The sequence below is a fragment of the Strix uralensis genome, chromosome 3 (genome assembly GCF_047716275.1).
Source record: "Strix uralensis isolate ZFMK-TIS-50842 chromosome 3, bStrUra1, whole genome shotgun sequence".
Classification (NCBI taxonomy): domain Eukaryota; kingdom Metazoa; phylum Chordata; class Aves; order Strigiformes; family Strigidae; genus Strix; species Strix uralensis.
The window spans coordinates 34,034,213-34,048,425 of record NC_133974.1 but is presented as its reverse complement, the minus strand read 5'-3'; the positions used below and the strand labels follow the sequence as shown (position 1 = coordinate 34,048,425).

Here is a 14,213-nt window from a genome sequence, read left to right as displayed (position 1 = left end):
TCTGCCTTTTCAACAGCAAATTAACTTTTCTTAAAGCAAGTTGCTGTGATTTTTGTAAGATGATTCAGGACCCCAGTTACTTGCACTTTTTTTTTTCATGTGCATTGTTTTTTAAAGAAGAAACTATTAATAATCTTGTCCCAAAATGTTTCTTATGTTGTACTAAAACCTGTTTAAGTGGAAATTTTTCTCTTCTGAGGATTTTGGCTTTTGTTCTACATGAGAAAAACTTTTTGTTACTTACAATTAGATTCTCATTTTTTTTATTTTGTTTTTTCCTCTTCCCTTAGAGGTGTTATATTTAAGGAAACTGAATACTTAACCTGTTTCTCAGAGGAAAATATAATTTCAAACACACCTAGACTGCGTTAAGTCATCAGTTGTTGTATAACTGAACTCTTAAATTTGCCAAGCAGTGTCTTTCAAAGTATCCTTTTCCTTACAGTATTCCAAGGTGTCCCAGAACCATCATTCCTCTGGTAATTGAAAATAAGCCATATATTGTAGGCATTCCTCTAAGCCAGCACTCCAGGATATTGCTTTTAAATTGCGTTAAAAAGCTTCCAGTCCTTTGGAAGAATTACATGATGGCTCTTACTCGTGAAATGCAAATACAGTTTTTCTGCTTGATTTTGTATTTGTTTGCTAGTGGATTTATGCGCACTCATTAAAATGGTGAATTCTCTCTTTTCTGCAGACACATCTTCAGGTCATCCAGGAGTACTTTGGACTGAACTGGCAGGAAGCCTTGCAATACCACGGTGGCAATAACAGTGGCTGTCCTCTGGAGATGCTGAAGCTCAGCTTGATTTTGAACTTTTCTTACACCTCCCAACTTGTGCACAAAGGACTTAACATTGATTTGGATTCATATGGTATAAAATGAATGGATATGGGATTTTTTTTCCCTCCCTTTACTTGACATATGCATGTTTCTGGCAATCAGTGATGAAGTCTCTACTAGGTCTGCTGACATTTGGTCTGTTTTCGAGAGCCCTGAGTGACAGGTACTGTAAACATCCTACACTCTCAGCTGTGGAAACTAAGAAAGCTGGGAGAAGGCTGTTTACTCTCCCTGCCTTGGAAGTCATCCGGAGGACAAGGATGGAATATTGTGAGCTCTGTGTTGATTGTATTTCTGACAACCTGTATTTCACATTTTGCGTTATGGTGACAGTAAACAAATAATAGCGTTATATCATGTCATCAGTATTTCATGTTCTGACCAAGGTCAGAAAGGCCTTACAATATATTTTAGCTGCACTGCTGGCTTGAGGGAAACTTAAATAGTAGCCATACCACATTACAATAATTTCATCCTTAAGCGGTGATTAAAACAGACCTGTTGCACTGTTTGTTTATAAGTGGTGGTACATATGAATTACAGTGTAGACATCCTCAGGTTGACACATCAGTAGTGTATTTAATCAAATGCATCCTTAAACGTTTGGTTCTTGTTTTCTGATTCACTCTATTCTTGTTTCCTACTCAGAAGAGCTAGAAATAGAGGTCAGAAGGCAAAAAGATTCTAGGGGACTTCAAATTTCAGTTTCTTTTGGAAGAAATTCAAAGGTGTCAGCACTGATTAACTCTATTTCTAAACTAATAGAATTAAAGATACAAAGGTATTTACCTTATTTTTTCCACTTGCTGTTCCCTGCCACTTGCACCCAAGACTATATTATTCTTTGTACTTTCTCCTGGCAGTCTTCCTCTTTCTCCTTGTGTTTCTTTCATTCTATTTGCTGTTAGCCAAGTAGAGCTTCTCATTTTACATATAGAATAAGCTGGAAAAACAAAAATCTTCCTTTTAAATCCAATATCCTGCTGGCATGGTCTAAGTCCTCATGAATTGTAGTTTTGTAGCTCTTCTTAAGCAGTAACTTTGACAGAAAGAATGTTGTTCTTTTTTTTTTTCTTCTTATTTATGGGAGGAGACCCCTTTTGTGCTTTCTAAGAAATTTTTCATAATACAGTTGAATTCAAAGATCACCTTCTCCTTTTGCAATAGCATTCTTATGTCTTCAGATCGTGCTGCTTCAGCTTTTTAGCAAAGGCGTTTAAATATAAAATCTTTGAAATAAGGGCTGTTCTAAGAGTAAGTCTCTGGGTTTGGAAAGTGATGTGAGTGGGAATACAACAGGAGAATGGTAAAAGATCGTTTAATGATTTGAAGTAGTAGATGGACAAAAAAGCTAAAAAAAAAAAAAAATCAGTTATTTGAAGCAATAATTATTTTTCAGGCTTTGGCTTGCCTTCCTTTTGGAAAAAATAATTGGAGGGGAAGCCAGAGTCACAGGGCCCTTCAGTGCTGTAGCCAAGGAGTAAGTTGATGAGTGAAAAGAAGGTTGAGATCTGGCTGTGCATTAACAAACACCAGCACTTCAGGTTTGTGGGGTTTTAACTCATGATTTGTGTAGTAATTTCTAAGAAAAGCAGAGTTAGCCTCCTAAAATGATCATTTTAAGGAGACATTAGCTGTTCAGACTAGTCAAACGATAGAGGGTAGTGTTTCCTAATACACATGGTTCCTTTGGCAGAGAGATATTTCCAAGGGTAATGAAGCACACAGTTATGTCCTCTACTGCATGACAATACTGATTGTAGTCTATGCTGTCGAGCCTTTAAAGACAACCTCCTGAAGGGAGGTAACATTTTTATATTCTTATTTAGATTTGCTTTAGGTTTGGAATCATTATTTTGTGTCAGTTGGAAAAACTTCTCTATATTTAGCATTACTTATTTGTGCATTTAATAGCGAAATTCCATCTCCAGTTTCATCAGTGTAAGTTGGAACTGTTGGAGTCTTTCTTGTACATTCTTCCTTGACCACGCTTTCCTGCCCTTTTACTTGTGCTGACATTAATGTTTGTTTAAACTACAAACTAATTCAGTGGCTTGACCCTGATGAAAACTAAATAAGCAAAACAGCTTTTATGTGGATCAGCTGAGTAATGGCTTACTCCACTACTGTGCTGTTGCCTAAAATGCTACTGAAAATGCCAATTCCTTCAAATACGGCCACTTTTCTGAAGAGCTTGAACAGAGTTTATTCTAAATAGATTATGAAATCCTAAAACAATAAAATGGTAAAATTACAGGATTTTGTATACGTTTGTATTTTATTTCATATTAAATTTTTCTGTTAATGCTGTTTGAATGCAACTGCAAGCATGTTGCTAAAATAAATTCAGATTAAAGTGTTTTAATTAAAATTTTTCATTTTTTGAATGCTGTTCATGCTTCTCTTTGAAAGATTTGTTGGTAAAGTCAAATAGCTAAATTGTGTTGGTAATAGGGAGCAACAAGTAATTTTGCTACTTCCAGACCTTTAATTGTAAAGGTATCATCAGATGTACTTGCACCATACTGAGCAATGTATAAATTGCATTATTTCTAGATCACAGAGTTATTTTCCCTTAGGTATCACTTGCCAAGCCAAAGACAAATGTTATGTCCTTTTCTCTTGTTAGTCTCAGACTTCAAAGAGTTTAAGATTCTTTCCAGTCTATCAATTAAACATAGAGCTTTCCCATTGTGAAAAAGCATACAGGGCTGTTTCAAAAACCTGTTGCCAGTAATGAGTTTTGGATTGGGTCCATGGAGAGGTAATCTGGATAGCTACCAAAGCAAGTCGTCTGTGGGAAGTTGCTGATTGTGGGCATGGGTTGTTTTTTTTTCTTGAAGGGTGGTTCTGCAAAGATGCAAAAGAGACTTACTCCAAGTGATTCTTCGCACCACCCCAGGGCAATATCATTCTTGCATGTTAAGCTCAACAAGCTGTATTGATTATGGGGGGGTTTTTTGTTGTGGGGTTGTTTGTTTTTTTTTTTAATGAGGAAGAGGACACTTCTTACTATCATGTGTCCTTATTTCTAAACTTAAGTTTAGGTATTGTAATTTTCTCCCTCTAAACTCTTAACACAGAGGTTGAAGCAGAACTTTTTTCCTTTTTTTTAACTACATTTTTGATTACATAGTCCCTCTAGGTAATTGCCTAACATCCAGTTTTGGTAATATAGGGAGTGACTGTGGGAAGAAAGAATGTGTGGTAGTCCTTGGGCAGAGCTGTTCCTTGTTTGGAGATTGCAACCTGACCATGAGGTTTAGAAGTGAAATATTAGAAAAACACTGTATTAAAAGTTTCAAAGAGCTTCTAGTGAGGGAAAGGAGAGGTGAAGAGGGAAGAGAGGTGACTGACTTGTCATCTAAAAGGGGAAAAATAATATACTGTTGATTTTAGGTGTAAACACTTCCTTGATGATACAGTGAAAGAGAGCAGCAATTGTCCTTGATGCTTATACAAAAGTAGAGCTCTTATTTATGCAGTAAATCTCACTGTCACTGATTCTAATTTAGTGCAGGAGAATTTAAAGGTCTATGACAAGTTATTCTACTTTGAAGACCTATATCTAAACTGAAGAAGGAAACAAAAGGTTGCTTTGAATGAAGGAGGAGGAAAAAAACACCACATTGTGTGGACTTCACTCATAACGGCCCCTGAAATGAGAGAGGGGATTCTAGATTTGAATTTTCTCTGTGCTATGGTTGAAATAAAAACAGGTAAAAGCAACTGTTCTTCTGCAAAATGCAAACAGGTGTGGAACATCTGCAATACAAATATGTACTTGTGCAAACAAAGATTTTTAAAGCTTAAAAATACATTAACTTAAAATCTGAACAAACACTTTTTTTTGTTTGATTCAGGCTTCAAAATTAGGTTCTGTTTTTTAAAAATCTTTTTTTGTGAACTGATTCTCGTAAAAAGCACATTTAGTTAAAAAGAATGCAAAAGCTGAAGCTTCTTTTATTCTTGTGTGAAACTTTAGGTTCTCGCCATCTCTGGGCTCCATCCAAGACCTACTTAGCTATGGTTAGGCTTTTGTTTCCTTATTTTTGACCTTTGGTTTTAAGGATGTTAATGTGAATTCAATGGAAATATGCTTTTGTTGCAACCACTTTTATATAAAGCAAACTTTAACTAACCATTGTAGTCTATAACTATAAAATACCTCATAAGAGAAGCTGAGGGCATGCTTTTTTTAAATAGTGTAAATGTTAGCTAAATTACACCTTATTTAACTCCAAAAGTGGGAGTAGAGTGAGGCTGTGTTGCGTAAGCCTTAAATTTGCAACACTGACTCCGCAACAGGATTCACTTTTGTTCCTGCTACAGTTAATAGGGGATTTTTGTTGCTGCCTTGGTCCTGTTATTAAACTGTTAAAATAATACTGCAGAAAGATGGGCCCTAATCCTGGCTTTGGACAGGCTCTCTGTGCTTCATTTTCTCCTTTGTGAAAGAAGATGACGCTTCCTCTGTAAACACAGAACCCCATGGTTTTTAGGAGTCTCTCTCTTTGCAGTGAAGCATGTTTCCCAGAATCATACCATCACAAGCTAGTTTGTCTCATTGTGTTCCAGCCCTTCACTGTGATTTAGATAGATCACACTGCTCGTTGTACTGCTGGGGAAGTGGAGAGGATGTGTTTGTTGCAAGACCTAATGCAGGGTTATCATAAAGGTTGCTAAGAGCTGCTGCTTGTGCTTCTGTTGTGATGCTGTCTTCTCATGGGTGCCAGGTGGGCATACAGCACCTCTGTTAGTGGTGGTTTAAGTGTGTGCTTACAGGGCAGCCCACAGTTTGTAGAGTCATACCTAGGCAGCTGGGGTATTGAGAGCTGCCCAGCTATGGCAGTGTGGAAGTCAGCTCCAGGCCAGCCTCACCCCACTTTCTGAGACCTGGGTATATTCTTAGGCTATGGGCAGGTCCAGCTGACCCTGCTTCATTATTAGTTCAGGAGAAATACACTGAGCATCGCCACCAACTGAGGACTTCTGGGCTTTGCATCATTTGAAGGCTGCATTTTTCCAGTTGTTTCTGTACAGCCTAAAGCACCTGCTGGCTCAGGTGTTCTGAAAAATCACTGCTAAAATAACTCAGCTCTGACGGGCAAAGGATCGGCTGATGTTGACAAAGGGAATAACTCCAGGATCCATGAAATGCATGTTCTGTTCCTTGGGTAGAAATAGATGGCTCTGTATAGCTATGAACTTTGTAAATAGTTGAACTTTGTGCAACTTGCTTAGCTTGCAGGCAGTTTTGGTAAGGATATTGAGATGCCACTAGATTATTTTAGTTCACAAAGTACAGATGAAATGTGCACAGTGGTAGATGTACTCTTTTTTTCTTAGCAGCATACTCACTGCATTGATATTAATGGAGCTGCTAATTAAGATCTTGCAGCTTGACTGTGCAATTTAATGTGAGGTATTTAAAAGACGTGTAGAGTGGCACTTAAGGATACAGCTTAGTGGTGGACTTGACAGTGTTAGGTTTACAGTAGGACTCAATGATCTTAAAGGTCTCTTCCAAGCTAAACGATTCAATGAGTCTATGATGCTAATTGGTGAAATGCTACAGTATGCTTTGTGCTGCCTGCATGGAAGAGCAGATCAAATCTAAATTGAAATAGATCATGTTTTATTGCCTTGGGGCAATTGTGCATAGCATACAGCCTTTGTAATTAGAAGTGACAAACCCAGTTGTCTCTCTTGCCACTCAGAGTAGGTGTGTATCAGAGCATATAGGTTTGCAAAAACAGGAGTGATCAAACTTGTCTGCTCTTTGGTGAAAAGTCCTGACACTCATGAATGCCCCACAGCCACTCCTGTTCGCGGCTAGAAGTCTGTCATGTTGACTTCTGGGGACCCTGGCCCTTCTGATGACCATTGCAGTACCTCCCCTCTGATCCCTTTCCTGGGATCTCTGCTCAGGGTGTTTATCACCTACTTTCTCTGTTGAAAGTGAAAAGTATCTTTTGTTACCAGCCTTGCTGAAGTTTGCATGCTCTAAAAGTCTCAGCAAGTACCCAAACTGAGTGTTGTTTGGTGACACTACACCTTGGGAGACAAGCTCTACTGCTAATAAAGATCTATTTTCTGACACTTCCAGCGGCAAACATTATTCTGACAGTGTGTTTTCACTTATACTTAATGTTTTTCTCTCCCGCAGAAATGTGTGTGTGTTAGCCCAAATGGTCATCAGTGGGGCTTTGCTTCTCTTCAGCTTGGAGATTTGGTTAGAGCTATGTGAACTCACCGTGTAGTATGGCTTGGTTAGGATAGGAAAGGAGCAGGACTGAAAATTGGAGGGCAAAAAAAGTTGAATGGAAAATATCTGGTAAGAGTTTTCTGTGAACTGCTGAGCTCTTCCAAGTGGGGGAGAAAAAGGATTAAAAATGAAAGGTATTAAACTGATGTCTGAACTGTCAGTTCAGGAAACTCCAGAGACAAACCAAATGGAAAGTTTTCCCCTGAAGTCCCCATTGAATTTTTAAAGACAAATCTAAATGGGTAACAGCATGGATTTACACCTTTGTCTACAGGAATGGAATAATTATTGGGAGCCAGAAAAGGAACTTCAGATTCTTGGCAGAAAAAGAAAGAGGTCCAGCTCAAAGACTTGAACTGAGTTGATTTAAGGTCTTTTCAGGGGCAAATGTAAGATTTTTATATGTACCGTAGAACAAATCTGTGGAAATGCGGAGGTGGGAAATCAAAGATGTTGGTTAGGGCTTGAAAATATGTATACTTGTATTTGGTTTCTTTGAGTATTTTTGCAGAGTGGAATGATGTCTGAACATAAGCCAGATGCATTGTTTACAGCAAGTAAGGTAATTACCTGTAAAGGAATATAGAAGTTCCCGCTTCAGATTGTGGTCTGTCACTTAATTTTAAAAGCAAGATTTATTTTGAGTATGTTAACAAAAATGCAATTTCAATTTCACATTTTAATCTGAAATGAGAGGAAGGGTAGTTGATGCTGTCATCATCTCCCAGTTTGAACAGTCTGAAAAATGTATGTGGATTTTAGGTCCATAAAAGTTCATAATGATTTCTTGATTGCTGGGGGGGGGGTGTTGTTTGGGGTTTTTTTACTAGATCATGCTGTTCTTGTGATCTGTTTGATGTTGCTGAAATTGTCTAAGGCAGCATTAGGCTGGTTTTACTCCCCTCCCTTCGTCTCTCTAACCTGTATTCATGCCTAGTGAAGAGGCGGAAGTGAGGATTTTGCTTCAGTCGATTTGAGTCAAGATTCCTATGCTATGCAAAGGTTTTTGGTGAGGCCTTCACAGGCTTTTTAATATTGCTGGTTTAGTGCCATCTGCTAGTTCTGTGGGGATATTAGAGAGGCTTGTACAGAGCGAGATCCTAGCAGGGCAGGGGCAGTAGGCTGGGCCTCTGTGTCCTTGAAGCCTTCTCCTCCAACTTCATAGGTCTGTCCAATTTAATTTCTCTTCAGATTAAACTGAAAGATGGGACAGATGCATATGGCTGTCACCAGTAGGGCTAGTTCACATGGTTTAGCAATCTAAGGTGTTTTTTAATGTCAGATCTTCTGAAGAGAGTTTGAACTGAAACACCAAAAGATATAGGCAGGGGGAGAGAGCTTCAGTTTTTCAAGCAGGAACATTGGTGTTTTTCTTACCTGGCTCTGGGGACTTGCCTATATCTGGACTTGTTCTGAACAGCTCTCCCCGATGCTTCTGTGAATAGAACAGGAGCTTCCAAAAATAATTTGATTTTTGAATCATCCATTGCATTTGAAACGCACACTCTGCTTTAATAGTAACAAAACAGTTTGAAATATAGACAAGTTCTTGACAATTTGTTGAAAATGAAACCCTTTTGTGGCAATGTTTTCTACTTTGAATGAATTTTTGAGAATTATGTTTGGATCCAGATTGTGGTTTGTGTGTGAACAGTGAGGGCAAACCTGCAGCACAGGCACTGGGATTCAAGTGGGATGTGGGAGACTGAAATGCATCTCTTCTACCCAACCAAAAAAATGAAAGCAAGTGTTGAAATCTTGACAACTCTTAGAAAAAGAAAAAAACACCCCAACCTGCATATGTCCCCCCCAACTTCCCACGTTCTCATCTTCTGACCAAATTTACTCTACTGTTTGTTCATGGAAAATACAGTTGTTTTATACTCTGAAGACCTTGACATGAACCCTTTTGAGAGTATATTTTCCAAATTCAGTCATCTTAATTTCTCATTTCTTAAATATAGAAGCATCCAGTTACATCTGGGATACAATTTTCTTGTGGGGAAGGGAGGTGAAGGAAAAAGAGTCAATCAAGAGCTGATCATGCACAGAGAAGAAAGTAGAGAAGCATTTTTCAAAGGGCCAAAAGGTCTGACTTAATCCTTGGTGATGCTGACAGTCCTGTGGAGATCAACATTCAGCAGACGGAGCTATGCCCTTCTGAGATTGTGCCTTGCCTTTCACCAGCAGCTCCTGCTCTGCATCCCTCTCGCTCACCTGTCTGCTCCATGGAGCTTGCCTGACCCCACTAAAGGGGGATTGAGGACCAACTCTCAGCTGATCTGTCTCCCACATCTTGCATTTCATAGCTAAGGGACTGAGAGAAATCAGGCTGAGAAGAGGTAGCTGCCCAGAAAAGTTCAAGAGGGGCTAAAGTTGGTATGGTTGCCAGCAGAAGGAGACCTAGAAACAGGACTGCAGAAAGGCTTAGCAGGAGCAACCTGAGGATGGCTTGAGTAGAGAGAAGTCTTGGGAAACAAGGAGAACAACAAACCCAGGGAAGGACAGAGCTTGCTACTTAATATAGAGCCTCAGCAGCTGATTTCATAGATGACGAGATGGCATGAAATCCTGCACAAGAGGGCATAAAATGCAATCGGTGGGCAATGTGTGTGTATATGTATCAAAAGGCAGCAAAATGTGAGACTGCCTGAGTGAGCTCGTGAGAGAGAAACTGGAAGTACTGTACCAGGAGAGCACAATGAACCTTTTTTGAAGGTGGGACTTGATAGATCTCTAGTTTGAAATAGGCTTGTGTCCAGGTGATGCAGGGAAAACTTGTAATTGTTTGGAAAAGATCATCTATACCTATTGTAAGCCCAACTGTGTGGGCCTCTCCTTTGGTGAAGGAAGGACTTTCCACATCAGTCCAGTGACAACCAGCTATTGCTCAGCCTTGAAAGGGCAAGGTCGTCTGCCAAGAGCCTGGTCTGTGGTGTCACGTTCCTCTGGAAGGAGGTGGCTTTTGCTCCAGTCACCAGTAGTCAAAGCCCCTGCACCATCACCGGAAGATGCCGGTGACAGCAGGGAACACAGTCTGATTCTGAGAGGGAGAGTTAATTCATCACAAAATTATCTTCTTGGCCATCCTGAACAAAAAGCAACATATAAAGCAGCCAAGGATTCAAATATGTAACTGAAACCACCTCCATCAAATCAAGCTATTCTAAGAACTTGTCTTCTATCAACAGGTGATTTTGGAAGGCTTCCTTTAAACATCCTCCTCCAGAGCTGCATTTTGGAGGTAGCTCTGCAGTGTCTATAAGGTTCATCAAGTGCTGCGGTACACAATGGGAGCTTTTCATACTCCTGCTGGTCCCTGTGGTCGCTGGTGCAAGGGGACCAGAGACAGGGCTGTGAGAACGGAGTAGAAAATAAGTTTGATAATGTGGATTTATGTTTGGGGATTTTTTTGTTGCTGGAGGCTGCAGGGCTGATAGAGGCAGGGGGCTGCCCCTGCTGCCTCCAAAACGTTAAAAAATAATAAACCAGTCTTCAGCACTGCTGCTTGTTTGGTACAACACACATTCGCTGTTCTCCCTCAGCACTCTGCTCTCCATCCAGCTGAAAAACAATCTAAAATCCCTACCCGCAGAATTAAAAGAAATAAAATTATTTCCTCAGTCGTCTGTGTGTCCTGTCAGCTGGACTAACGCCAGTATGAGGCCGCTGAGCCTGCCTGCCTCCCCTGCCATTGCCTGGCCACACGGCCTTGCTTTGCCCAGGGACACATCCTCTGGCCCAAATACTGTCTTGAATACATCTGAGATGACTGTCTTACACTGCCTTAAGGAGAAACTGGGAATAATTTGATGTAATGATCTAGTAATAAAGGTTGGGTCATAATGAGTGAGGACAAACTCCTGTTTTCTGACTGCTGTTTTCTATTTCGGGACAGGAAAAGTGATTTTTCTGCTTTAATTCAAGGTGAATGCTGTACTCTGCTTTGTCTCACTGCTCATTTAGGATTTAGGCAATAGATAGTTAAGGCAGTCTGAAATATTTTTGTAGCTAGCTAGTTCATGAATTATAGTAGATTTAGCCTATTTTTGGAGAGTTTTGGGGCAGAGATGTTTACAACAGCTTGCAGAAAGGACAGAACTTGTTCTTGTAAAATTCTCCTTAATGTGCCTCAGTACCTCCATGTCACTGCTAATCAGTCTGTAGGTTTCAGAAACATCTTTTTTTTGCTTGTCATGTCCCCTGTTTCAGGATATGGAAAGAGGTAAGACCTTCAAACCTAGCGGAAGCACAAGACTCCTCTTTGCCTGTTCAGAGGAAGTTCCAGGTCCAAGCTACACAGTTGACAGAGGCCAGCTATGATTGCATCTTGCTAGCTCTTTTCAATTTATTTTTGTCACCCCACGATAGTTTTCATTTTGCTGAAACTTAAACTTTTCTATCAAAATTTCTGTATGTAATTGAACAATAAAGTCAATACACTGGGGAGCTGTGGATGGCTTCACTTTCTATGGTTCTTACAAGAAAATATCAGGAACAGGCAAGGCTTGTTAATTTGCATTACAAGAAAGCCCAGTGTACTGGCTTGTCTGTCACTGCAGTATTTCATCCATCTGCCCGGGCTTTCTCTCTGCATCCAACTGAGTTGAGCAATGTGGCTGCATTGATTTCTGTCTGCAACACAGGCGGTTTCAGTGGATAGATACTACACTATTCAAGGTCTAATCATCTTTATGATGTGGATGGGCGGGGTCAGGAAAATGCAATTCTGACTGTGTGCCTGATGGCTGCTGACACACAACCAGTGAGAAAGCATGCTTGATTCAGGCTTAGCCTCCCCAGTCTTAACTGTATCTTACAGCACAAGTACTGATTTTTTTTTTATTTCTTTTTTTTTAAATTGTAACTTGTAATTGTGCAAAGATGTTAGTTTGACTTTTTTTAATTGCTCTTTCAGGAGCTCAAAACTTTTGCTCAGGATAAACAAACAAACTGTTCTGGTGAGCAACTGTACTTTAAGCCTTCACACTTGAGTATGGTCATATTGAGGAAGTGACCAGCTCTGCTGACAAAATCTGTGAGCTTGAGACACTTGTAAGTAACTGGGTGGTTAGAAAGTCAGTTAATCTTGCACTATAAGGCAACTGTAGGACCAAGGAAATCTGCAATTTTAAAATGTCTACTGTATCAACCCAGGCATGACTTGGCAGTAATTGCTGTAGGATATCTAAATTAAGCAATGAGGTTTCTATTGTGGCAACTGTTAGGAAAGACTGCAGTCATAGAATCATTCAGGTTGGAAAAAACCCTTGGGATCATCGAGTCCAACCATCAGCCCTACTCTACAAAGTTCTCCCCTACACCATATCCCCCAACATCTCATCTAAACGACCCTTGAACACATCCAGGGATGGTGACTCCACCACCTCCCTGAGCAGCCTATTCCACTGTCTGACCACTCTTTCTGTGAAAAATTTTTTCCTAATGTCCAGTCTAAACCTCACCTGTTGCAGTTTAAAGCCATTCCCTCTTGTTCTATCACTAATGACCTGTGAGAAGAGACCAGCACCAACCTCTCTACAATGTCCTTTCAGGTAGTTGTAGAGAGTGATGAGGTCTCCCCTCAGCCTTCTCTTCTTCAAACTAAACAGTCCCAGCTCCTTCAATCGCTCCTCATAGGATTTGTTCTCCAGGCCCTTCACCACCTTCGTTGCCCTCCTCTGCACTCGCTCCAGCACCTCGATATCTCTCTCGTATTGAGGTGCCCAAAACTGGTGTGGCCTCGCCAGTGCAGAGTACAGGGGGACTATCACCTCCCTACTTCTGCTGGTCACGCTATTTCTAATACAAGCCAGGATGCCATTGGCTTTCTTGGCCACCTGGGCACACTGCTGGCTCATGTTCAGCTGCTTGTCAATTAGAACCCCCAGATCCTTCTCTTCCAGACAGCAATGCACATCAATTCCTCCAGGATCCAAATGCACTTTTCCTTTCAAGGCAGAGTTGTGGGCATTCAGATCCTTGCAGAGAAGTTACTGAAGCCCTAAATCAGCAAAACACTTTTAAGCATGTCCTTAAGCACTTTGTTGTTGATGAAGGGGAGACATAAGCTCTTAATTATCTGTGCTGAACAGGGAGTTGCTAGGCTCCTTGAGTATGTTTTAAAACACTTACACTCTAGCTGTGCCCTGAAATGCAGAGCCCAAGAAGCCGCTGCCTTACTCTCTAGCTGCACTTGTCTTCTGTGAATATGCTCACTAACCTTCAAGTAAATGGTGCCTTACAACTGACTCTTTGTGGGAATTTTGCCTATCTCGAGTGCTTAATAGTTTAGAAGAATAGGCATAATGCTGTATTCAGCTTTAACTGGAGCACTTTTGATAACTGTCCATCTTATCCAAATACTGCTGAGCATAGGATTATTAAATAATCTGAAAGACAAGTGGAGGATGAAGCCAGGAGGGGAACTGACTTTGTTGTTTATATATTTGCATCTGTATCATAACCAGGCGTTGGTAGATACTTCAGCCCTATCAGCACAGCTAGCACTTTGGAGTTCTCTGCTGGAGGCAGAAAAAGAAAGAAAAGAAACCCCGCCATCCCCTCCCCAAAGCAGCAGGCAATCGCAGCTGTTCTCAAGGAGAAGGTTTGTGTCAGCAGATCTTACACAGCTATGCTCAGAAAGTTTGTGTCAGCAGCCATAAAAGCTGGCCCGTCAGCATTTCTGTTTTATTCCATACACAAAATGCATATTACTGAACAATTATGCCAAAGGCAGGGAATATTTCTTGATAACACAACTTGGAAGTAGTGTCTTCCTGTGAGAGCAATTCACGTCACGTGACTCAGAAATCTGTGTAGGTTTGGATGCAAGTCCTTGTTGCTGGTACTTACTGTAAGATTGCATTGGGAGCCAAGTAATTTGGTGTTACATCTTGGACAAGGTAGCCTTGGTCTGATCCAAAGTCTGTGGAAATTAGTGAATTCCTGGTGATTCTAATGAGCTTCCAGGTGTGCCCCCAAAAAGCATATTCATTATGAAGGAAGCTCGGTGATGTTTAGATTTTTGGCCTCCAAAGTCTTTACTGCTTTAATATGTTTATTGCTCTATCTCAACTACCATTTAACTGTGTTTTGGCT

At 40.4% G+C, this 14,213-nt stretch overlaps 1 long non-coding RNA gene across 1 annotated transcript in view; it reads left to right on the top strand.

Moving 5' to 3' along the window:
• The window catches only part of LOC141940639 (uncharacterized), a 40,470-nt gene extending 37,239 nt beyond the window's left edge, over positions 1-3,231 (top strand). Inside the window, exon 3 of the long non-coding RNA XR_012628047.1 lies at positions 698-3,231. This is a non-coding gene — a long non-coding RNA (uncharacterized LOC141940639). The remainder of the gene's footprint in view (positions 1-697) is intronic.
• The last annotated feature ends 10,982 nt before the right edge of the window (positions 3,232-14,213 follow it).